The 23289-nt window shown below is 51.2% G+C and overlaps 1 protein-coding gene and 1 non-coding gene across 4 annotated transcripts in view; both read left to right on the forward strand.

Moving 5' to 3' along the window:
- LOC127041341 (uncharacterized) overlaps nt 1-23289 on the forward strand; it is a 227248-nt gene that overhangs the window by 83888 nt on the left and 120071 nt on the right. The window lies entirely within an intron of this gene.
- TRNAV-AAC (transfer RNA valine (anticodon AAC)) lies at nt 13672-13744 on the forward strand. The gene has a single exon. It is a non-coding gene; the product is annotated as a tRNA-Val (tRNA).

Below are 23289 nucleotides of genomic sequence, written 5' to 3' on the forward strand. Positions count from 1 at the left end.
CCAAACCAGAATGTGCTTGGGGTGTAACAAGCAGGCAGCTGGAGTCAGAGCTGCCAGTCCAGGGTTACTTATCATACAGACACTCAGTGCGTCCTTGAACGCTGGCTGGGAGTATCCAGACAGGGGAGCTCCAGCAGCAGAACACTGAATCTCACCCAGGATTACAGATGACACAACTCCTCGCTGATCTGGATTGCACCCCAGCATGTGAAAATGGCCTAGGTTGGTAGTGACACTTCTTGAGACATGGAGAGTCTTGCTCCCATATCACCAGGTGTAATAAAAATAACAGGAAAGGCCAAATATGGAAAACTGATTGTTCAGCTTGCTTTTGACCTGCATCATATTTTGCAATATATTCCAAATAAGGAAATTAACGTGCAACGTATGTGTCATTGTTTGTGGTTTTAAGCTGTAAAAGGCTTGTGTGATTTTTAGCTCGGGAACAGTATTCCAATAGCTGTCGCCCCCTGCGTGCTTGTAACCAAGAAAAGAGCCTCAGGCTGAGCTGATTCAAATATTAATCCTGTGGTCGTTTCCACAACAGCCTCAATAGGTCCCTGTGATGGAATGTAAGGCTACATCTAGACTACCCACCGTATCGGCGGGTTAAAATCGATTGCTCGGGGATCGATATATGGCGTCTCATCTAGACGCCATATATCGATCCCCGAGCGCGCTTATATCGATTCCGGAACAACACCAACCCCAACAGAGTTGCTGATTTGACAGGGGGAGCCGCGGACATCGATCCCGCGCGGTGAGGATGGGTGAGTAATCCGATCTTAGATATTCGACTTCAGTTACGTTATTCACGTAGCTGAATTTGCGTATCTAAGATCGATTTCCCCCCGTAGTGTAGACCAGCCCTTAATGTCTTCACACCTTCCCCCTGCAGGAGAATGGCTGTTTGACCAGCTCTATGCCTTGCTGTCTCTGAGGAACTGGTCTGTGGGTGTTCCCCAGAACTGTAACTTTTTCAGTAATATCATACTGTAAAATCTCACAATTTTACATACAGTGTTACTACACATTTTAACAGGAGGATAATATTCAGTAGGTTATGCGTTTTCTAATGATACCTCACAAGCCATACTGGGTACAAAATTGATCATAATTTTCTAGAAGAGTGAACACAGGGGTACAGATTGACACAGTGTCTGTGTGTGTGTTCCCAGCAGATATGTGGGTATTTCAATCCCTCATAAGCACAATGTTTGGCATCTTCAAGGACCTGGGGAACTGGTCCTGGGAATTCACTAGTTTAGCAAGTGTGAGACTGCATGAAATTGTGAGACACTTTGGTATTAATAATAAAATAATAGAATCTGATAAAATTGCAATGAATCATGCTAGGTATGCCATGTAAAGTGTCAGTGAAAATGTTATGATTTGCCAAGTATGATAATTTTGTTTCTATGTTTCTATCACCTTTGTATTGTGAGTTACAGATATGTAAGGTATATCTGTATTTCCAGACTTGTGCAGTTTTTCTGGGTGACACCCCCAGACATATTGGCATCAACATTGACTAGCATGTTTGATGGCCCATTGAGGGTCATCAGCTGTACAATGAACCTATGGACCAAGGGGATACACCTATTGAGTCAGCAAGACATGCCGGGGTTTGCCTGTGTACTGAAACCTCCAAAGCTTTTCCATGCCATGTGCTGTGAAGCTTGTGTTTGGGACACAGGAAGTACAAGCCACATGGCAAAAGGAATATAAAGCGCAGCTGCATCATCTCCATCTTGTCTTCAATCCCCCTTCCTACCTCTGGAGCAACTTCTCTACAAACTGAACCCTGGAACAAAGGACTGAATGACCCATCCAAGCTGTGGATGCGTTCAGACAGACTTTCAAGCCAGCAACTCACCAATACTGCTAAGAACCTGATATATCCATTTTGGAATGTATCTGACTGCTTTTCCATTTAAATTCTTTCTGTCTTTCTTTCTTTTAAACCTTTAGTTTAGATGCTAAAGAATTGTCTGGAAGGATGGAATTTAACTTCATTCTTTCATTTGTTCTTTCTTCTAAACATTTAGTTTAACTGCTAAAGGATTGGCTGGCAGCATGGTATTTTGGATGAGATCCAAACCTAGGGTAATGTGGCTAACCTTCTACCCACCCACTTCCTGGATCCAATTAGGATCACTCTCCTGCTGCCCTCTGGCCATGCTGTATCACAGTGAGCAGAGTTTTTAAATAACCTCTCACTGTACGGGACCTAGTTGCTGATTAGGAGTCAGAGAACTGTCATGCAATAAAGGGGGCCGTGTGATTTCTTTTTTCAGAGTCTCGTTAACCAGTGTGTGGGATCAGAAGCACAGTTTGTGACTGGTCAGTGAGTTTAACTTCAGTGTTAACCACCAGTATGGGGAGCATCTGCTCTCCCTTTTTCAGCCTGCTCTGACCTTGGCATTTTCAGTGAGGACTGCCCCAGACACACTAGGTCACACTAAGCACTGAAGATAAATTAACAGAATGTTTTTGATGATCAAGTTGTATGAAATCAACTGAACTCCTTTGTTTTCTTTCATCTGAGCGGAGTTTCTGGTTTTCCAACGTGATATGATCTCCCAGCTGGAACAAGGGGAAGAGCCATGGGTCCCAGAGCTCCAGGGTTCAGAGGAAAGAGAGATCCTGAGATCTCCCCGCACAGATGAGGAAACATTAAACCAACTCAGAATCTGTAAGTGCCTGAAGGAAACATCTAGGATGCCCTACAAAGCTCTTGGGAAGTCTCTCAGTTCATTATTGTCCATAGCAGGGGTCGCATCCGCAGGGTAAATATAGCTCAAGGCTTCCTCTAGATGCTAGCAGACACCGGGCAGTAGCTTTCTCCCTTCCCCCTGTGAAGTTGGATGGGATGTGAAGGCTGAATTGATCCCCTCCTCTCTCCTGTTGGGGGGAGCTGAGTTCCTGATTTTTATTTGTCCTCTCTCCAGCACTTGTTTTGGTTTGGCCTTCCCCTTTCCATCCCTGTTTGAGGTTTCTGTCTCTATCACAGCAGGTGATGCAATGACGTGTGAGGTTCAGCACAGACCAGAAAAAGAGCAGGGAAACCAGCCAGGGGAGAAACTGGATAAATTTATTTCCTGTCAGGGAACTCAGAAGGGCCTTAAGGAAAACCAGAATACAGCAGGAAATCTGCAGGGAAAAGGAAAAAAAAAATACATGTGCTGAGTGTGGGAAAAACTTCACTTACAAGATCAGGCCTTTCTCAACATCAGAGAAATCCACACAGGGGAGAGCCCTGTGAATGCACATGAGTGCGGGAAAACTTTCAGTCGCAGCTCGCACCTTATTGGGCATCAGAGAATCCAAACAGGGAAGAGATCCTATGAATGCACTGAGTGCGGGAAAAACTTTCAGTCGCAAGCTCACACCTTATTCGGCATCAGAGAATCACACACAAGGAGGGATCCTATGAATGCAGTGAGTGCGGGAAATTCCTTCCAATCGCAGCTCTCACCTTATTCCAGCATCAGAGAATCCACACGAGCAAGAAGCCCCTGCGAATGCCGTCAGCAGGCCTGCACAACTCGTAAAGTGGGTGATGTAGAGAAATCTCTGTATTAACTATCTCTATAAATCTTTATAACGTTGCATTGTGTTATTTTGTATTAAGTATCTTTATCTTTATGACATTGCATCCGGCATGATGTTATTTTGTAATTCATATGACTTGGCATTGTGCCTCTCTATTTTCATACAACTTTGTATAGATCCCTATATAGAAAATTGGTAGAAAACTTTGTATCAATGTTATAGCCCCTAAGGATAGTATAGTTAAAGTAAAAGAAAACATGTGCCTTTTTGCTAGAAGTAGAATAAGATCTTCCCCCGCACTCTGTAATCAATTGCTCTATTGACTGAATGAGGTGTGAATGAGTGAGGCTTGGAAGACACCCACCTCCAGACAGCTACAACAGTTGAAGAGGGAATGGGAGCCAGAGCAAAGGACAATACAACTTGTCAAGTGGGCCCAATAAAGAAGAGCAGACATATTGATGGCCTCAGGGATTAGAAGCAAGCACCTTCTTTAGAAAACACCTCTTTGAGCAGCATTGGGACAACACCCAGAGAAAGCAGCACAAAGACCAATGGACGCAGACCCAGATTTTGAATCTGGTCTAGATTTGCATAAGAGGGAAGCTGCTATAAATGCGAGGTGTCTTGCAGAAGAGACCCCGGATCTCGTCTTGTCACCATCGGAGACCATCGATTTGGAATCGGTAGAAGCCCGGCTCCACCCCTCCCCATCTAACTCACCTGGCCAGTGCAGTTAAGGGGAGCAACTAGTTGGTAACAACAGCAAGACGGAGTGTGTTTATGTCTGTGTGTGTGCGTGAATGCATTGACTGTGATATATATCTCATGTGCATATCATAGAGTATTAATTGATACCTGTATTACTAATAAATGTGGCATTTTGCCTTAATCCCCCTGAAAAGTTCCTGTACAGTACTTTGAGTAAAACAGCGAGGGCCACAATACTCCAAAGAAAACAGCTGAGGACCGAAACCCCCCCGGCCCTGCGGAAACACCCCCACTCAGGACCTCCCAGCCTGGCGGAAACACCCCGCCCAGCCCTGCAGAAACAAACCCTCCTTCCCAGCGCCGCCCCACCAAAACAGCTGTGGGTCAAAAGGAAGGTTGGTGGTGGGGAGGTGTTACTTGATGTTAAATCAACCAGGGACTCCCAGCCAAAGAGGTGGCTGGGAGCCCTCAGGGTCAAATTAAAGGGCCTGGGGCTCTGACGACTGGGGAACCCGGAGCTTTTCAGGGCTGGGGCATGGGATTTAAAGGTCCCAGAGCTCCTGCTGCTGAGGGGAGCCTGAGCCCTTGAAATCCCAGCCTCACTCCATCCCCTGGAGCTGCCGCCAGGATTCAAAGGGCTCTGTGCTGCCTGCAGCCACAGGGATCCCTGAGCCCTTTAAATCTCAGCTGCTGCCGGGATTCAAAGGGCTCTGGGCTGCCCGTGGCGGTGGGGAGCCCTGAGACCTTTAAACCTCAGCTGCGGCCCGGGAATCTCTGCGAGCAGCCCAGAGCCCTTTGAATCCCGGCCGTGGCTGGCAGGCCAGCTTTAGGAAGTTAGGGGCCCAATTTGAACATTTTTGGCGGGGCCCCGCAGGGATGATTAGGGGAAAAAAAGCCTTTCAGTTCTTAACAACCGGTTCCCTATAAAAATTTGTGCCACAGTATGTATTTTTTGTACCAAGTAGGGTTACCATATGTCCGTATTTTCCTCCCAGATGGCGATTTAAGAACCAAAAAGCCTGACATGTCCGGGAAAGTACAGATGTATGTTAACCCTACCTAAAAGTTCTTTTTTAAAAAGATGGGTCTGAACTAGAAATGAGCTCTGCCACTCCCTTAGGGTGTGCTAGGGTGCACATGTGTGGGTCCCAGCTGCTCCCTGCCCATCTCATTGAAGCAGGTGTGCAGGGTTACTTCCCTCGGAACTGCAGGGCACCAGTGAACATGGGGCTGGCTGGAGGTGGGGGAGGGGGAGGATGCGAGAGGTAGGGTCTGGCTGCAGGCTGGGCAAGGGGTGTGGGGCAGGCTGGAGACAAGAGGTGTGGGGTGGGCTGGCTGGCTTCAGGCAGGGCCACAGGGAGGGTGCGGCATGGGTTGGCAGGGCTGGAGACAAAGGAGTGCGGGACTGGCTGGCTTCAGGCAGCGGGGTGCGGCAGGGGTTGGCTGGAGACGGGTTGGTGCAGGGCTGAAGGCAAGGCAGGGGGTACGGGGTTGGCTGGAGACAGGGCAGGGGTGCAGGGCTGGTGCGGGCAGGGCAGGCAGTATGGCAGGGGTTGGCTGGAGACAGGGCAGGGGGTGCAGGGCTGGTGCGGGCAGGGCAGGCAAGTGTGGCAGGGGCTGGCTGGAGACAGGGAAGGGGGTGCAGGGCTGGCTGGAGACAGGGGTTGGTGCAGGGCTGAAGGCAAGGCAGGGGGTGTGGGGCTGGCTGGAGATGGGCAGGCTGCAGGCAGGAACTGGTGCAAGCAGGGCAGGAGGTGCGGGGCTGGTGCGGGCAGGGGGTGCAGCAGGGGCTGGCTGGGGACGGGCTGGCTGCAGGCAGGGCAGGGGGTGCAGGTACAGGGGGTACAGCCCATCCTCTATGGTGAGTGCCTCCTTCTCCTCCTCCTTCTCCTGCTCCTCCCCCCCTCCCACTAGGGTAGCAGCAGCAGCCTGGGGCTTGGGGGCTATTTCAAGGGCCCGGGGCGCCCCTGCTTCCACTGCCCCAGCTCTGTAAATAGCCGCGGGAACCCTGGGGAAGCGGCGGGGCTCCAGTGGCTATTTAAAGGGCCGGGGAGGTAGGAAGCAATGGGAGTCCTGGACTTTTTAAATAGCCCCCAGAGCCCCGCAGCCATACCCCAGGGCTCCAGCAGCAGGGCTCTAGTGGCAATTTAAAGGGCCTGGGGTTCAGCCCCTGCTGGGAGCCCCAGGCCTTTTAAATTGCCCCCTGGGGAAACTGGGCCACCCTGGTACAGCGCACTGGCTTTTGCTGGTACTGGGGCTTGGGTGCGGGGTCCTCTTAGGAGCGAGGCCGATTCAAGGGAATTGGTTAAATTGGCCTAAAGCCGGCCCTGGTGGCTGGGATTTAAAGAGCTCTGAGCTCCCCGCCCGCCTGCCCAGAGCCCTATAAATCCTGGCCGCGGCTGAGATTTAAAGAGCTCTGGGCTCCCTGCGGCTGCGGGCAGCTCAGAACCTTTTGAATCCCGGCCGCGGCTGAACTTTAAAGGGGTTTGGATTCCCCGCGGCTACGGGCAGCCCAGAGCCCTTTGATTCCCGGCTGCGGGACGCACAGTGAGACTTCACGGGCCGCACGTTGCCCGTGGGCCGTATGTTGTGCAGGCCTGGCATGGAGGGGCAAAATAGGTAAGAAATTTCCGTGGCCTGTCACTAGCAAATAGTAGCCACCATGGATCCTGCCAGAGGTGGCTACATCTTAGCACTGTGGGAAGCAACCCTTCACAGAGACCATTTGTCTTGTGGTTTGGGATACTTCTCAAGACATGCTGCACTCAGAGTGACCCCCTCATCCTGTGCCAGCTGGAGAAAAGAAAAGGGGCCAGCCAACTCTCCCACTACCAGCTGCGAACCACTGATCCCCAAACAGGGGGAGGCCTCTGGCTTTGATGTGTATTAAATATCAGGCTGGTCTCTTTCTTTGGCAAATATCTAACAGAGCTAAAAGAGGGAACAAATGATCCTCAAAGGAGAGGGGAAAGACAATCACTGGGAAATTTAATCCCCTGCAACATCCAGAATGGAGAGCGACTCAGGGCAACAGGTTCCCCGAAGGAAGAAGTTTTTGGGATTTAGAAACATAAGGAACAGCACAAAACTTGAGAGGATTGTTAATTGACATTTGATAATGACACAGAGGGAAACCTGAGCTTTCAGATCAGTGTTCAGAAATGAAAGACAAAGGGTGGAAATCAGAGATTTTGGATCCATTTTGCAAATTATAGAGAGGAAAGTGGAAAATCAGAGGGATTTTATATCAGTTGTTGATAGGAGGTAAAAATCTGAGTGTTTCACATGAATACTTGATAAATGAATAAGAGGAAATGGGCAAACATTTGCAAACATTTTGTGTTCAATAATCTGAGAAAAAGGTGTAAATCTGAGATTTTCTTATTATTTTATAATTAGAGACAGGAAAATCTCAGGGCATATTCAATTAGAAATAGACAACTAGAGAGAAGTGGGGCAAATGTTTAGGTTATTTTATTTGAATCTTTGAGATTTGCAAAGAATTGTGTCACAAACTGCATATTTGATAACATGAGAGGAAAACACCAAGATCTGAGGGAGAGAGTCACTTTCCTGTCAGGGCCCAGTGCTCCCTCCCCCTCCCCCTCCGGGGTCTCTCACTCACTGGGGCTCCAGGCGGGGCTGGTGCGGTCAGAGCCTGGGGCTGCCTAGGGGGCAGGTCCCAGCTGGAGAAAGCCCCCCCCCCGGCCAGGATAGGAATGTGCTACTGGTAGCAGCCTGGGGCTGGACCCTCTCTATGGGGGACACTTGCTCCCCCCTCCCCTTCCTGGCCCTTCCCACGCCCTGTTGCCAGCAGAGAGTGGCCCCCCCAGCCCGCCCAGAGGTGTCCCTGTCTCAGGCCCCCCCCCAGCCTCTGCCCAGTTCAGAAATCACTCGGGGGAACCATTTCCCACCTACACAAGGACAAATCACTGCAGGTGAAAATGGGGGGAAACACCCCAAACCTGAGATCTGAACTGGCCATTGGCAAAGGGGAGAGAAAATGGGGCACAATGGGGGGAGGGGAACAGGGAACTTCTCAGGGGTTTGAGAGGAAGGGGGTTGTCAGCCTGGATGTTGCTTGTTGCTCTCTAGGGAGAAAGGGGGCAGGACAGGAGAGGAGGGGGGTCTCCACGGAGGGGGCAGTGGTAATTCCGAGGGGATCTCAGCCCTCCCTTTTTTCTCCCCGCTCCTCAGGGGTCACCTGCTCTTCTCCCCTCGCCCCCGGCCATGTCCCGGCTGCACAGACATTTTCCATCCATCCCTTTCCCAGGTCTCCCCCCTCCGCACCCCCGCCCGACCCCACGCAGGGGCTGCTAGGTGTAATTCATGTTCAGTAGGGATTTCTCCCCTACTAATGCTGGGGTGTCCTTCTCCTATAGGTTAGGTCTACTAATGATCTCATCTTGGTGCCATGTGTGTCAGTTCATTGCCATGGCACTCGTGTGCTTAGACATCTGAGGATGCTCTATAGAAAAGCTCCTTGAGTGAGGGTGATCCACAGGGAGTAGCTCAAAGCTCCAAAGTGCCTGGCCAGGGGCAGGACATTGCACAGCAAGGGCGGGGTGTGGCAGTGACATCACAAAGGCCTTTTGCAGGACCTCACACTATTGGTCAAAGACTATTGGTGAGCAGGTGGTGACCTCACAGAGAGATCCTGACATCAGTCAGGGGCCAGGGGCTAGGGAAACCTCAGAGACCCCTGTGGCTTTGCTTCAGCAAGTCTCCTTCTCCAGGTCTCTGTCTGAGGACTGAGAGAGTATTCTGGTTCACGGACGTGAGCGCCAGGAGAAACCTCTTTCCAGTTTTCTCCTTCCCTTGTAGTGATTTTACTAGAAAACAGCCGTCCCTGCTTTAGAAGGTAAGAGCCTCCTGGAGGTGTGAAACCTGTTCAGTTCTGATCCATCTGGTGAGAGTTGAATTCTAGGCATGGAAAAACATGAGCTTAAGGAGGCAGAATTTTATTCCGCACCTGGGATTTTGTCCCTTAGAATCATGGGGACATTAGGGTTTGTCCTTTGTGTTTCACCTTTTCCTCCATCCACCTGTCCCTCCCTCCTTTCTCTTCATCTCTTCTTTTGTCCTTTCTCCTGTTCCCCTCCCAACACCAGGACGAGTGTGTGCGTGTGTGTTGCGGGGGAGTGCTCTGCAGCTCTCACTGTGGGAGTTCCACCCAAAAATGTGAGGCTGAAATAGTGCTCAGGCAGTCAGGGCTGGATTAACCTTTTGTTGGCCCTGGCACCAAACATATTTGTGGGCCCCAGTGTAGTCACTGTGGGCTCCGAGTGTGGGCCTGGTGGGGCAGTGCCATTGGTGCCTTCGTATACCCGGTACTGAACCTCAGAGACATTTTTCATTTTGATCACACACCTCTCCATGACTATATGCATTGCCATACACAGCTCCCTCAGCCCGCGGGTTTTCTTATTGAGCTGTACACCCATGTGGGTTTACCAGTGTCCACAGTGAGCAGAACTTTCATAGTGACCAAGGAAACTCCCCACAGATTTATCTCTTTCCTCATTCAGACCTTCTCTAGCCATGTCTCCAGTACCCCCCCATGTCACCAGTCACTGCATGTGGTCCTAGTCTCAGCTCAAAGTCCTAAAGCCAGCAGACACCTGATCAGTTCTGACAGATCCCTCCCTCAGCCCCCATCCTGCCATGTGAGCAAGCCACCTGCAAACACCATTTCCCCAAAGTGAGGACTTAGCCCTTGGGAATCTGAAGACACCAGCGTCTCTCCCTCTGCTCCCATCTACATGCTAGTCTGCTACCTGGTCACCACCACCTCTCCCCATACTTGTTTCCTTTCTACTTTGGACATGCTCCCAACCAGCTGGAAGCTCCCTCTGCAAGCCTGACCTGCTCCCGCCTTCCCTGCTCCCCCGACATTCCTTTCCTACTGGTGACCTCTGTTCCTTGAGGTTAACTCCAGTGTCTTTAGGTGCTCTAGCTTAATGGCCCCAGGAGTCATAGAGCCACTTGTAGTTTCTCTAGCTACAGCCATGGGGCAACTGCCAGAGGCCAGCCTTAGACAGCTGCAGCTACTAGCCGCAGGAGCGGAGGCAATGCCAAGGCTGAGCATGCTTGAACCTTGCAAGGGCAGCACTAGGGACTCTAAATCCTCAGCACTGGCCCTAGGCAGCTGCAGACTCTGGAGTTAGGCACTTTCCTCCTCTAGGTTCCTGCATGGTTACAGAACTGCAGTAAAGTGGAACAATTATCAGCTTCTGTGATTGGAAGATGTCTGGATCCATCTAATAAGACCGTCCTACATAAATGAGGAAAGTTGAGGTGCCTTTATTATTCTTTTGTTCCATTCTTTGTTTCTATGGGGAATTTGCCAGTGCAATATCACTGTCTTCCTTTTAAACAAACAAAACTAAAAAAAAAGTGTAATGGCTGTTGAAAATAGCAATTCCAGCCCTCGTTAGCACTGTGAAGACCCCAACGTTTGTTGCTCAATTTTCTCCTACTTTTTCTACAGTAAATGACAGTGGATCAGCATATTTGATTTGGGAGAAATGAAGTAACAGCTGCCCAAATTGAGCTTGAGCACTCCTGATTTTGAGGTGTTCAGATCTGGAAGGCAGGGGCTAGATTCCCTTTATGAATATTAGATACATCTGGAAAGGAAAAGTCAATTTCTATTTTCATGGCTCAGAAGTGGAAATCCTCCTGTCCTGTATCTGAAGCTGTCCAGGTCCAGTAGAGCCTCCCCTTCCTTACTTACCATTTTACCTTCTGGTGGGATCCACATACCTCCCTTGCCCAGCTTCAGATAGAGAGGGGCCCTGTCCAGTTAGTCCACCCAGTTCCATCTTTGGGGGCTGCCAGGCGAGGTCACACCAGCATCCCTAAGCCTGTCTGGGGAAGTCTTCTGAGGGTGCTACCTGGGCCAAAGCCTTCTACTCCTTGGTCACACCTCTTCCCTATTCACAGGTGGCACCCCCTTCTAGCAGCCAGCCCCCCAGCCACAGCAAGCTGCAGCGCATGGAGTCTCACAGCTTCCCCCCTCCCTTTCCTGTTGATAGCAGCCAAGGGAATGCTGGGAAATGTTCCTTCTCTGCTCCAAGGCAGGGAGCTGGTCAAGGAACTACAGCTCCCAGGGCCCTATGGGGTCTCAGCTCCCCTACTGAATCCAGGCTGCTCTGAGGCTCCCTTTCTGCAGAGGGGAGGAAGTTACTGTTACAGGTCCCTTCAGAGCTTGGGCCTAGCACTATGGCACCATGTCAAATCCAGTACTGCTCCCAACTCTATCCAGCTCTGCTGCTGGCAGGATCCCTTCCCATTCTTTTTGTTTCCTGTCTCCCCTCCAAGGAGAAGCTCTGCATTGTTCCTGTGTGGGGAATTGAACCCAGGCTGTCTGGGTGAAAGCCAAGAATCCTAACCACTAGACCACATGGGACTTCCATAACACGTTTACATGTTCATATTCAATAACACAATTAAACGTAGCCATTCAAAGTAGCCATTTAAAAGAAGCCATTCAAAAAACTTCAAAAACAGACTTCAAAGAGAAATTGCAGAGTTACAACTGATCTGCAAACTTAACACCATTAATTTGAGCTTGAAGAGGGACTGGGGGTGACTGGCTCACTACAAAAGCAATTTTCCCTCTCTTGGTATTGACACCTCCCTGTCAATTACTTGGAGAGAGCCACATCCACCCTGACTGAATTAGCCTTCAACACTGGTTCTCCCCTTGTATGGTAACTCCCTTTACATCATGTTCCAATATATATTTATGCCTCTATCTGCAATTTTCACTCCATGCATCTGAAGAAGAGGGCTTTTTACCCACGAATGCTTGTGTCCAAATAAATCTGTTAGTTCTTAAGGTGTCACCGGACTCCTCGTTGTTTTTGTGAAATAAAAGCAAAATGCACTCTAAGCTGATCTTAACCCTTTCAATGCCCTTACAAACTTAGATGCTTCTCACCACAGGCCGGCTGGTGGCTTTTCAGCCAGGCTCTCCCCTTTCGTCAGCGCTTCAGTTGCTTGGTGTGGGGGTGTCTGTAGATGTAGGTGGACGAGAGAGACAAAGCATGGCAAATGTCTCTGCTTTTATCATGTCCTTTCTTCCCTCTTGGCTTTGCTCCCCCTTCAGAGTCAGGTGAGCATCACTGCGTCTCTCCAAGCAAGTCTGAGCAATTCCCCTGGGGTGTCCTCTTGCAGGTAAGTGATTGCACTGTAGCTCCCTTGCTGAACAATGGCTGTTGATGGGTTGTTTGACACCCTGTCCGGGTGTTGGTTACTTTCCTTGCTGTTGTCACTGGGGAGCTAATATTTGGCTGACTCCCCCACCTTACAGCATAGTGATAACCACACTGCACAATTCTCATAACTTCATATGCATGAATGGTAAACATCTATGGGTAGAGAAATGACTTTCAGCAGATCATATCCTTTCCCCTGATACCTTACAAGGCATGCTCTGTATATAAGATCACGATTATATGAAAATGAGGAATATGGGGGTTACAGCACACTCCCCCAAAGGTACAGAATGTCACACTGAGATTCTATTTTCATTTGTTATGTAACAGCATTAAAGAGATCCAGTGACTGACCAATGGCATTTTCAAGTGCTAAAATGGCAAGCGCTGTTGGTCTCTCATTGGCCATCAGCGACTGAAGATACGGTTTAATGAGCCAGAGCTTCAAGGCGAGGGTGGCTCTGTCCACTGCCTTCCGTTGCGCTGCTGGGCACCAAGTCCCTGGCGGTCAATATGTGAAGCTGGGAGAAGAGAGTGGGGTGGCAAGCGGTGGTAGAACTTTTGCCACCAGGGTCTAGCTGTCTAACTTCCTCTTCGTACTGCTGGGCCCCCGTTGCCTTCAGGTAACACAGGAACTAAGGCAGGAATAGGGTGAGGAAGCAAGTAAAGCCGAGCAAGGAAGGCAAAAGTTAATCTTATCTTCATGGGCAGCTCGCAATGACGTCCTTTTTCTGTGCCACAGCTGACAACAACATCCCAGACAGAAAAGTAACAGGCCAAAAAGAAACCTAGCAGCTGCTGAAACAGTTCAGCTGGGAGCGTGCTAGACTAACAGGCTCTTCTATCCTCCTTTATGCACGGGCGGGATGTTTTCTGAGAGTGCAGCAGTTCCTTTAACTGCCACGAGTCCCTCATTTCAGGCTATGCAGCAGGAAAAGACAGCATGGGCTTCTGCACCGAGTTGGCCCACCTGACCTTTCATTCTTCTCTTGCTCTTTGTCAGCAAGGAGAAGAAAAAGAAGCTCTCCCTCAAGCTGGAGTCACACGGGCGAGGTAAGGACGACTTCCTGAGTGCTGGCTCCAGTCCTCTGCCCTGCCAGCTGACCTATCGAGGGGCTACCACCACATTCTCTAGATTTGTCCATCGGTCTGTGCCAGAGTGAGCAACAACCCAGTAGGTGGAGTTTCTGTAGTGTAGTGGTTATCACATTTGCCTAACACGCAAAAGGTCCCTGGTTCAAAACCAGGCAGAAACATGCTGGCTTCCTTTTCCCAGATCCCCTTGTTATTCAGAAAGGGCACTCCTCCTATTGGCCTGTCCCTGGGATAACTCCAACCCCTGCATGACAGAGGATGCTGACAGCAGTGGAGAAAGCACCTTGGTGTCAGGCTGGAGAACCTAGAGTAGTTAGGCCAGTCACCATTTGGAGGCTTGTGGCTTGGCCACCTCTGCTGTTGGAGGTTGGCCTATAGAGGCTCTCACTTCCTGCTGGGCTCCTTTGCGTGACTGGCCAAAGGAGGAAGTGAGGCAGGAATGGGGCAATAGAGGAAAGTTGAGCTGAGGAAGGCAGGGAAGAAGCGGTGAGGCTAGTGGGGTTAGTAGAGCACCACCCTTCATTCGGCAAAAGCCTGGGAGGTGTGGTTGGCTGCTGGGAGGTAGAATCCTGTGCCTGCCTCTTGGCGTCCCAGGAGTGGCTACTTGCAGCCCAGAGAAGAAGGGAGGTTCTGGGTGAAAGGAAAACAAGCAAAGCTGAGTCCAAGTGAGAATGCGGCTCCTTTACTGGCCACCTGGGGGCATGACTGATGGTTTTAGAGGTGGAGGCTGGGCTGGCTGTGAGCAACTGGGATCCAGGAAACCCCCACCTGCCCTTCTGAGGGCTGACCCATGGAGGTGCGGTTGGCTGCTGGGAGACAGACCCCTGTGGCTGCCTGTTTGGCATCCCAGGGATGGCTCCTTGCAGCCCAGGAGAACGGGTTCTGGGGGGAAGGAAAAGCAGCAATGGTGAGGCTGAGTGGGCTCCTTTCTGGCCGAGATGGTGGACTGTGGTGAGTCTGGGAGTTGCCTGTAAGCCATAAGTGGGACGTAGTGCAGTGAAAACTGCTGCTCCATTCTGGCCGACCTGGGGGCGCCATGGATGACTTGGGAGTGGGGGCAGGGCGCTGGCTGTGAGCAAATGGGATCCAGGAAGCCCCAGCCTGCCACCTCCAGGGGCCGAGTCTTCTCTCTCACTGCCATGGGAGCCCGACCTTAAGCCTGCCCAGCATGTGCAGCAGCTCGAGCATTAAGCTTCCTGTGTGCATAACTGAACTACGCCTAGTGTAATAAGGTGTAAAGTTTAGATTGTGAATTATCTTTAATTTCCATGGTAATTTACTTTGATCTTTTAATTCCTACCACTTATAATCCTTAAAACTCCATCTTTCTGTAGTTAATAAATCTGTTTTATGCTCTACTTAAACTGGTGTATTTTGCTTGAAGTTCTTGGGAATCTCAGCTCCATTACAAGGCTGGTTCATGTACTATTCACAGTGAGGGAGGGGTGGACCCTGTGTAATAAACTCACACTGATCAGGCTTCTGATTAAGGCAAGATGGTATGATCCAGGGGTGCAAGGCTGCAGAGCTGTAGGGGGGGGCGACTTTCTATCATTAGTGTTATGAGTGGCTGCAGAAGCATTCATGTAATTCAGTTGGCTGTGTCCCTACCTACGGATGTCTGTGTAAGTGCAATATCTGCCAGAGATTCAAGCTTGTCTCAGCATCACATGTGTGAGAGGGAGCCCAGGTGGTGGGACAAAGGGCTCAGGGGTCCCACTGTTCAGTTGCATCCCATAGATCCCATCACAGACTTTCAACAACCACAGCGGGTGCTCACTGAGACAGAGAGAGAGATGCCAAAATAGTGATCTCCAGTGCCAGCAGACATCAAACTATCAGAAATTCTGTGAACAGAGAAGACCCTGCTAGTGGAAAATGCCTTTGAAAAAGGCCCTTCTGTCCCCAGCTGTGGTCGTACAGTGCTCAGTGCTCTGCGTTGTGGCCTCAAGAGTCATGGATGCAAGTTGAGTTACGATGACCTTTTCCTTGTCTCCACATTTCTTAGGTGCCTCTTCCAACACTTGTCAGAAAAAATGACCGGTTTCTTTTGGAAGCATTTGCACTGCAAGGCAGAGGCAGTCTTCTCTGCTTCTTCAAAAGATTGACCAAAAAGTGGGAGGAGTGGACAGATTTGGCAACGCACCACTGGGTGCTGCATCTCTAACCTCTACTTTACCTGGCAAGTGCCTCTGGGACTTTTCTCCCAGCTGCTCCATTTTTCATCAGTGACAATCAAAAGGAAGATGACATGACATCTGTGTGTGGACATCCCCAGCGAATCACAAGGACGTGTGGTGCAGGCTTTTGTGTTGCAGCAATTGCAGTCAAAGCAACCACCATGCCAATGCCAGTCACAGCAGCCTTTTCATCAACTCCAGGCTTGTGATTTGATTCTTTCCAATGTTTCTCTCCAAAGAAGCCTTTTCCTTAGCAAGCAATGACTTGGATACCAAGGGAGGTCTCTTCTGTTTCCTAGAAAGACACAGGAAAATGTGAGCAGAGGAGACAAAACCCGTAGAACAAGGTACTACTGGGAGTTGAACCCAGGATCTCCTGTTTACTAGACAGGTGCTTTAGCCACCCAAGCCATGGTGCCTGCCTTGAGAAAATACTTGCAACTGTTCCCTTTGATGGTCCAGGACAACACCTGCAAATTCCAAACTACAGACATTCCCCATTTCCCTCAAGACTTGCACGGAAGAACTGGCAGGCCAAGCCAGGATCTTCTGGTTACTAGGAAGACACTTCAGCCAGCTCTTCCCAAAGATCACTATCTAAAGACCTTTAAACAGCCTCTGTAGATGTTCACTGACAAAGAGATGCCAAAATAGAGTTCTCCACTGCCTGCAGCCATCACACTACCAGGAGTTCTGCGCACAGAGAGGCCCCTGCTGGTGGAAAAGGCTTTGGTAGAGACTCTTCTGACACCAGCCTGTGCTCATATACTGTTTAGCACTTTGTGTTGTGACTTCAGCATCCACAGATGCCAGTTGAGTTGGGGGACATTTTTCCTGTCTCCACATTTGTCTAATGGCTCCTTTCAACACTTGCCACCAAAAAGACTTGTTTCTTTTGCAAGCAATGTGCAGCTAGGCAAAGGCAGTCTTCTCCATTTCCTCAGAAGATCACCAAGCTGTGGGGAGAGAAGACACATTCAGCCAAGCTGGATGCTGAATCTCCTCTTTGTTCAGCAGGTGTCTGTGAAGGACATAAATCTCCACCATGTAGAGGGCAAGAATAGGAGTTTATTACACACAGAACTGGCAGAGTGTCACCTTGCTTATTAGGCTCAGAGACACTGTTAATTGATTACAATAGAATATATAGATTTTCCATGGGTGGGGGAAAGAGACGGGGTAGGGAGTTCCAAACTCTGGGATAGGTTTTGCAGCAAGACATGATAAGCACAGTAGCCAAAGGTTAACAGGTTACATAATGTCTCCACCCATGGTCTCAAGTTAGCAAGTTAACATTTCATGAATACTTTGATAAAATGTTATTAGTATAAAATATCTATGCTGAATTCTGATTTGAGGTCCATAGGAAAGGAGCAACTCCTTTGATTGTCCTCCAGGTACATTCCTAGGGTTTAAAGCAAAGAAACAGTGAAAGTATATGGCAATAAAGATTGTTTTCTGTGTGTCTTAAGGCAAGGCATTGGTCCCTGGGAAGGGAGGTGGAAGGATGCCATATCTTATATTGACATCTGCCAACTTTTCATAAACTCAAGGTTGGATCTCTGGGAAGAACGTCTCCCTACAGAAGAGACTTACACAATAGGAACAGGGATTCTTTGTTCAATCTGCAACTCTGAATAAGATACAATTCTTTAGTTCTTAGCTCCAACACCTGGCAATTTGCTGACCAAGCCTATCTTAGCAAGCAAGGCTTTCTGTTTACCCAGCTTTCTTTTAGCTGGTCACTATTTGCTAGGCTTCTGGTCCCTTGATTATACTCTGGACTTTGGGTCTGGAAAAGAGCTGGCACAATCCATAGACCAGGTTGTTATATAATATGCACATGAATTTTAACCCTTCACATACAGTAATGGCAAAGTTCTTGGTTCAGGCTTGTAGCAGTGATGGAATAAACTGCAGGTTCAAATCAAGTCTCTGGAGTCCATCCACAGCTGGATGGGTCATTCAGTCCCTTGTACAGAGCTTCAGTTTGTAGCAAAGTCCCTTCAGAGGTATGAAGCAGGACTGAAGACAAGATGGAGACGAGGCATCAGCCTTTTACAGTCTCTTGCCATGTGGTCTTTGTTTTCTTTGTCCCAAGGACACTCTATCCAGCACGTGGCATAGAAAAACCTTTGAGTTTTGTCCATAGGCAGGTCCCTGCATACCTTGCTGAGCCACAAGGCATATCTACCTTCTCTCAATGGGTTGATTGTAGAGCTGATGGTCCTTAATGGGCCATCAAGCAGGCTAGGCAGAACTGACACCAACTTGTCTGGCTGGGGTGTTCCTCGGAAGCATAGCACAAGTTTGAATACAGACAGCATAGAGCCAATATTCATAAAGTCAACTACAAAAATGATACACATCTAGAGATAGCATCATTATAATCAGCCAATCAGAACCTCTCCATAGACCCCTTTCACAACAACCTTTCTATCATATTGGCTGCAAATATAGAACAGTGGTCACAATGGTGATCTATAAAGTTACAGATTATGTCAATAACATCACAGGAGGTGACACGGCATCAGTGAGACTGATATTGGAATACTGTCTCCAGTTTTGGTGTCCTCATTTGAAAAAGATACTGTGAAATTGGAGCTGGGGCAGCAAAAAGCCACCAAAATGTTCTGAGGGCTGGAGAAAAATGCCTTCTAGTGAGCTATTGAAAGAGCTCCATCTGTTTAGCTTATCAAAAGAAGATTGAAAGGTGACTTCACTGAAGTGTTGAAGTGCCTTAATGGAGAGAAAAGATTGTGTATTAAAGGGCTCTTGAATGGAGCAGAGAAAGACATAACAAGACCCAATGATTGGAAGATGAAAAGAGACAAATTCATATTACAACTAAGCCCCAAATAGTCAACAGCGAGGATGATTCACCACAGGAACAAGCTACCAAGGAAAGTGGTGGAATCTCCATCCCCTGAAGTCATTCAATGAAAACTAGATGCCTTTCCCCCAGAAGTAGCTATTGTGTCATGCAGGAGGCCTGTGATATGCAGGGGGTCAGATTAGATGCTGTAATGGTCTCTTCTGGCCAGAAAGTAGTTAATTATACAGATACTAGTTTTCGGAAAAACTGAGTGTAGCATTGGGAGCAGCATCTGAAGTTTTACTGTCTAGCCAGCTTACTGCCTAGAACGAACGCTCCTTGAGTGGAGTGACCACAGGGAGTAGCTCAAACCTCCAAAGGGCCTGGCCAGGGAAATTGATGCTAGCCTTGGTACATGGACGCACACCGCCGAATTAATGTGCTTAGTATGGGCCTGTGTCCTCGACTTTATACAATTTCCAGAGCGTTGCACTGTGGGTAACTGTCCCATAGTTCCCGCAGTCTCCCCTGCCCATTGGAATTCTGGGTTGAGATCTCAATGCCTGATGGGGCAAAAATAGTGTCATGAGTGAGTCTGGGTAAATGTCATCACTCAATCCTCCCTCCATGAAAACAACAGCAGACAATCATTTTGCGCCCTTTTCCCTGGATTGCCCGGCCAGACGCCATAGCACAGCAACCATGGAGCCCGTTCAGCCTTTTTTCACTGTCACCGTATGTCTTCTTTATAGTGCTGACAGACGTGGTACTGCAGTGCTACACAGCAGCATCCCCTTGCTTTTTGCAAGTTAGCAAAGATGGTTGCAGAGTTAGCAAAGATGGTTACCAGCCCTACTGTACCGTCTGCTGCTTTGCAAGTTGACAATAACAGATACCAGTTATACTGCACCAGCTGCCTCCTCTCTCTAGCTCTGCGAGACCACTAGGGAGCGACCCTTCCTGCGGGATTAGGGAGCTGCCTCCTCTCCTAAACTCTGCGAGACCACTGGGGAGCAGTCCTTCCTGTGGGATTAGGGCGCTGCTTTCTGTCCCTAGCTCTGCGAGACAACTGGGGAGCGGCCCTTCCTGAGGGATTAGGGTGCTGCCTTCTCTTCCTAGCTCTGTGAGACCACTGGGGAGCGGCCCTTCCTGCGGGAAGCAGCGCTGGCTTCCCTTCCCAGCTCTGCCAGGAGCCTGAGGAGCAGCCCTTCCTGCGGGATTAGGGCGCTGCCTTCTCTCCCTAGCTCTGCGAGACCACTGGGGAGCGGAGATTCTTGCGGAATTAGGGATCTGCATGCTCTCCCTAGCTCTGTGAGACCAATGGGGAGTGGCCCTTCCTGCGGGATTTGGGCGCTGCCTCCAATACCTAGCTCTGCGAGACCACTGGGGAGCGGCCCTTATTGCGGGACTAGGGCGCTACCTTCACTTCCTAGCTCTGCAAGACCACTGAGGAGCGTCCCTTCCTGCGGGATTAGGGGACTGCCTTTTCTCCCTAGCTCTGCGAGACCACTGGGAAGCAGCCCTTCCCGCAGGATTAGGGCGCTGCCTTCTCTCCCTAGGTCTGCGAGACCATTGGGAAGCGGCCCTTCCTGCGGAATTAGGGCGCTGCCATCTCTCCCCAGCTCCGCGAGACCGCTGGGGAGTTTCTCTTCCTGAGGGATTATGGCGCTGCATTCTCTCCATAGCTCTGCGAGTCCTCTGGGGAGCTGCCTTCCTGCGAGATTAGGGCGCTGCCTTCTCTCCCCAGCTCTGCGAGACCACTGGAGAACGGCCCTTCCAGCGGGATTAGGGCAATGCCTCCTCTCCCCAGCTCTGCGAGACCACTGGGGAACGGCCTTTCCTGCGGAATTAGGGCACTGCATTCTCTCTCTAGCTCTGCCAGGGCCTGGGGAGCAGCCCTTTCTGCGGGATATGGGTGCTGCCTTCTCTCCATAGCTCTGGGAGACCTCTGGGGAGCTGCCCTTGCTCCGGGATTAGGGCGTTGCCTTCTCTCCCTAGCTCTGCGAGACCACTGGTGAGCGGTCGTTACTGCGGGATTAGGGCGCTGCTTTCTCTCCCTACCTCTGCGAGACCACTGGGGAGCGTCCCTTCCTGCGAGACTAGGGGGCCAACTTCTCTACCTAGCTCTGTGAGATGACTGGGGATCGGCCCTTCCTGCTGGGTTAGGGCGCCGCCTTCTCTCTCTAGCTCTGCGAGACCACTGGGGAGCGACCGTTCCTGTGGGATTAGGGTGCCGCGTTTGCTCCCAAACTCTGCGAGACCACTATGGAGGCGGCCGTTCCTGCGGGATTAGGGCGCTGCCTCCTCTCCCTAGCTCTGCGAGACGACTGGGATCAGCCGTTCCTGCGGGATGAGGGCGCTGCCTTTTCTCCCTAGCACTGCGAGAACACTGGGAGCAGCCCTTACTGTGGGATTAGGGCACCCCCTCCTCTCCCTTGCTCTGTGAGACCACTGGGGAGCAGCCCTTCCTGCGGGATTAGGGCGCCACCTTCTCTCCCTACCTCCGTGAAACCACTGGGGAGCGGTCCTTCGTGCGGGATTAGGGCGCTGCCTCCTCTCCTAGCTCTGCGATACGACTGGGGATCAGCCGTTCCTGCGGGATGAGGGCGCTGCCTTTTCTCCCTAGCTCTGCGAGAACACTGGGGAGCAATCCTTCCTGTTGGATAAGGGCGCTGCCTTCCCTCCCTAGCTCTGCTAGACCACTGGGGAGACGCCCTTCCAGCGGGATTAGGGTGCCTTCCCTCCCCAGCTCTGCCAGGGGCCTGGGGAGCAGCCCTTCCTACAGGATTAGGGCGCTGCCTTCTCTCGCTAGCTCTGCGAGACACTGGGTAGCGGCCATTCCTGCGGATTAGGTAGCTGCCTGCTCTTCCTAGCTCTGCGAGACCACTGGTGAGCGGCCCTTCCTGCGGGATTAGTGCGCTACCTCCTCTACCTAGCTCTGCGAGACCACCGAGGAGCGGCCCTTCCTGCGGGATTAGGGCGCTGCCATCTTCTCCCTAGCTCTCTCGAGACCACTTGGGAGCAGCCGTTCCTGCGGGATTAGGGCACTGGCTTCTCTCCCTAGCTCTGCGGGACCACTGGGGAGCAGCTCTTCCCGCGGGATTAGAGCGCGGCCTTCCCTCTCCCTATGTCTGCGAGACCATTGGGAAGCGGCCCTTCCTGCGGGATTTCTTCGCTGACTTCTCTCCCCAGATCTGCGAGACCACTGGGGATCGGCCCTTACTGTGGGTTAGGGTGATGCCTCCTCTCCCCAGTTTTGCGAGACCACACTAAAGAACGGCCCTTCCTGCGGGATTCAGGCCGCTGCATTCTCTCCATAGCTCAGCGAGTCCACTGGGGAGCGGCCTTACTGCGGGATTTCGGTGCTGCCTTCTCTCCATAAACTCTGGGAGACCTCTGGGGAGCGTCCCTTCCTCGGGATTAGGGTGCTGCCTTCTCTCCCTAGCTCTGCGAGACCACTAGGGAGTGGACCTTCAGCGGGATAAGGCTCTGCCTTCTCTCCCTAGCTCGTCCGCGGGCCTGGGGAGCATCCCTTCCTGAGGGATTAGGGTGCTGCCTCTCTCCCCAGCTCTGCAGAGACCAGTGGGGGGCGGCCCTTCCTGCGGCATTAGGACGCCGTCTTCTCTCCCTAGCTCTGCGAGACCACTGGAAGCTGCCTTTACCTGCGGGGTTAGGGCTCCGCCCTCTCTACCTAGCTCTGAGATGCCACACTGGGGAGCGACCGTTCTCGCGGGATCATAGGGCGCCGCCTTCTCTCCCCAGCTCTGCGAGACCACTGGGGAGCAGCCCTTCCTGGGATTAGCACACGCCTCCTCTCCCTTGCTCTGCGAGGACCACTGGGGAGCGGCCCGTCCTGCGGGATGAGGGCGCTGCCTCCACTCTCTAGCTCTGAGAGACCCACTAGGGAGCGGCACTTGAGCTGCGGGATTTGGAAGCTGATTCTCTCCTAGCTCTGCGAGACACTGAAGAGCGGGCCTTCCTGGGGATTAGGGAGCTCCCTCCTCTCCTTAGCCTTTGCTAGGGACCAACTGGGGAGCACACCTTCCTGCGGGATAGGATGCCGCCTTCTCTCCCTAGCTCCACGAGACCGCTGCGGAGCGGTCCTTCCTGCAGGAGGAGCGGGGCGCTCGCTTCCCTCCCCAGATCTTACAGGGTCCTGCGGAAGCAGCCCTTCTGCGGGATTAGGGCGCAGGCTTCTCTCCCCTAGCTCTGCAAGATCCACTCGGGGAGCGGGCCCGTTCCTGGAGGGAGTTAGGGCAGCTACCTCCTTCCCTAGCTTCTGCGAGAACACTCGGAGAAATCTTCCTGTGGGAGTAAGGCGCTGCCTTCCTCCATAGCTCTGCAAGACCACTGGGAGCGGCCCTTCCTGCTGTATTAGTGGTGCTGCCATCTGTCATACCTAGCTCTGCGAGACAACTGGGGAGCGGCCCTTACTGAGGGGAGCGGCGCTGGCTTCACTCAACAGCTCGCAAGAGCTGGGAGCAGCCTTCCTGCAGGATTAGGGCGCTGCCTTCTCTCCATAGCTCTGCGAGACCACTGGGGGAGGCCATTCCTGCGGATATTAGGAGCTGCCTGCTCTACCTCGCTACTGCGAGGACACTGAGGAGCGGCCAGCTTCCTGTGGGATTAGGGCGCTGCCCTCCTCTACCTAGCTGTGCGAGACCACTGGGGATCGGCCATTCCTTCCGGGATTAGGGCGCTGCACCCTCTC

Source organism: Gopherus flavomarginatus (assembly GCF_025201925.1).
Source record: "Gopherus flavomarginatus isolate rGopFla2 chromosome 13 unlocalized genomic scaffold, rGopFla2.mat.asm SUPER_13_unloc_2, whole genome shotgun sequence".
NCBI classification, from domain to species: domain Eukaryota; kingdom Metazoa; phylum Chordata; order Testudines; family Testudinidae; genus Gopherus; species Gopherus flavomarginatus.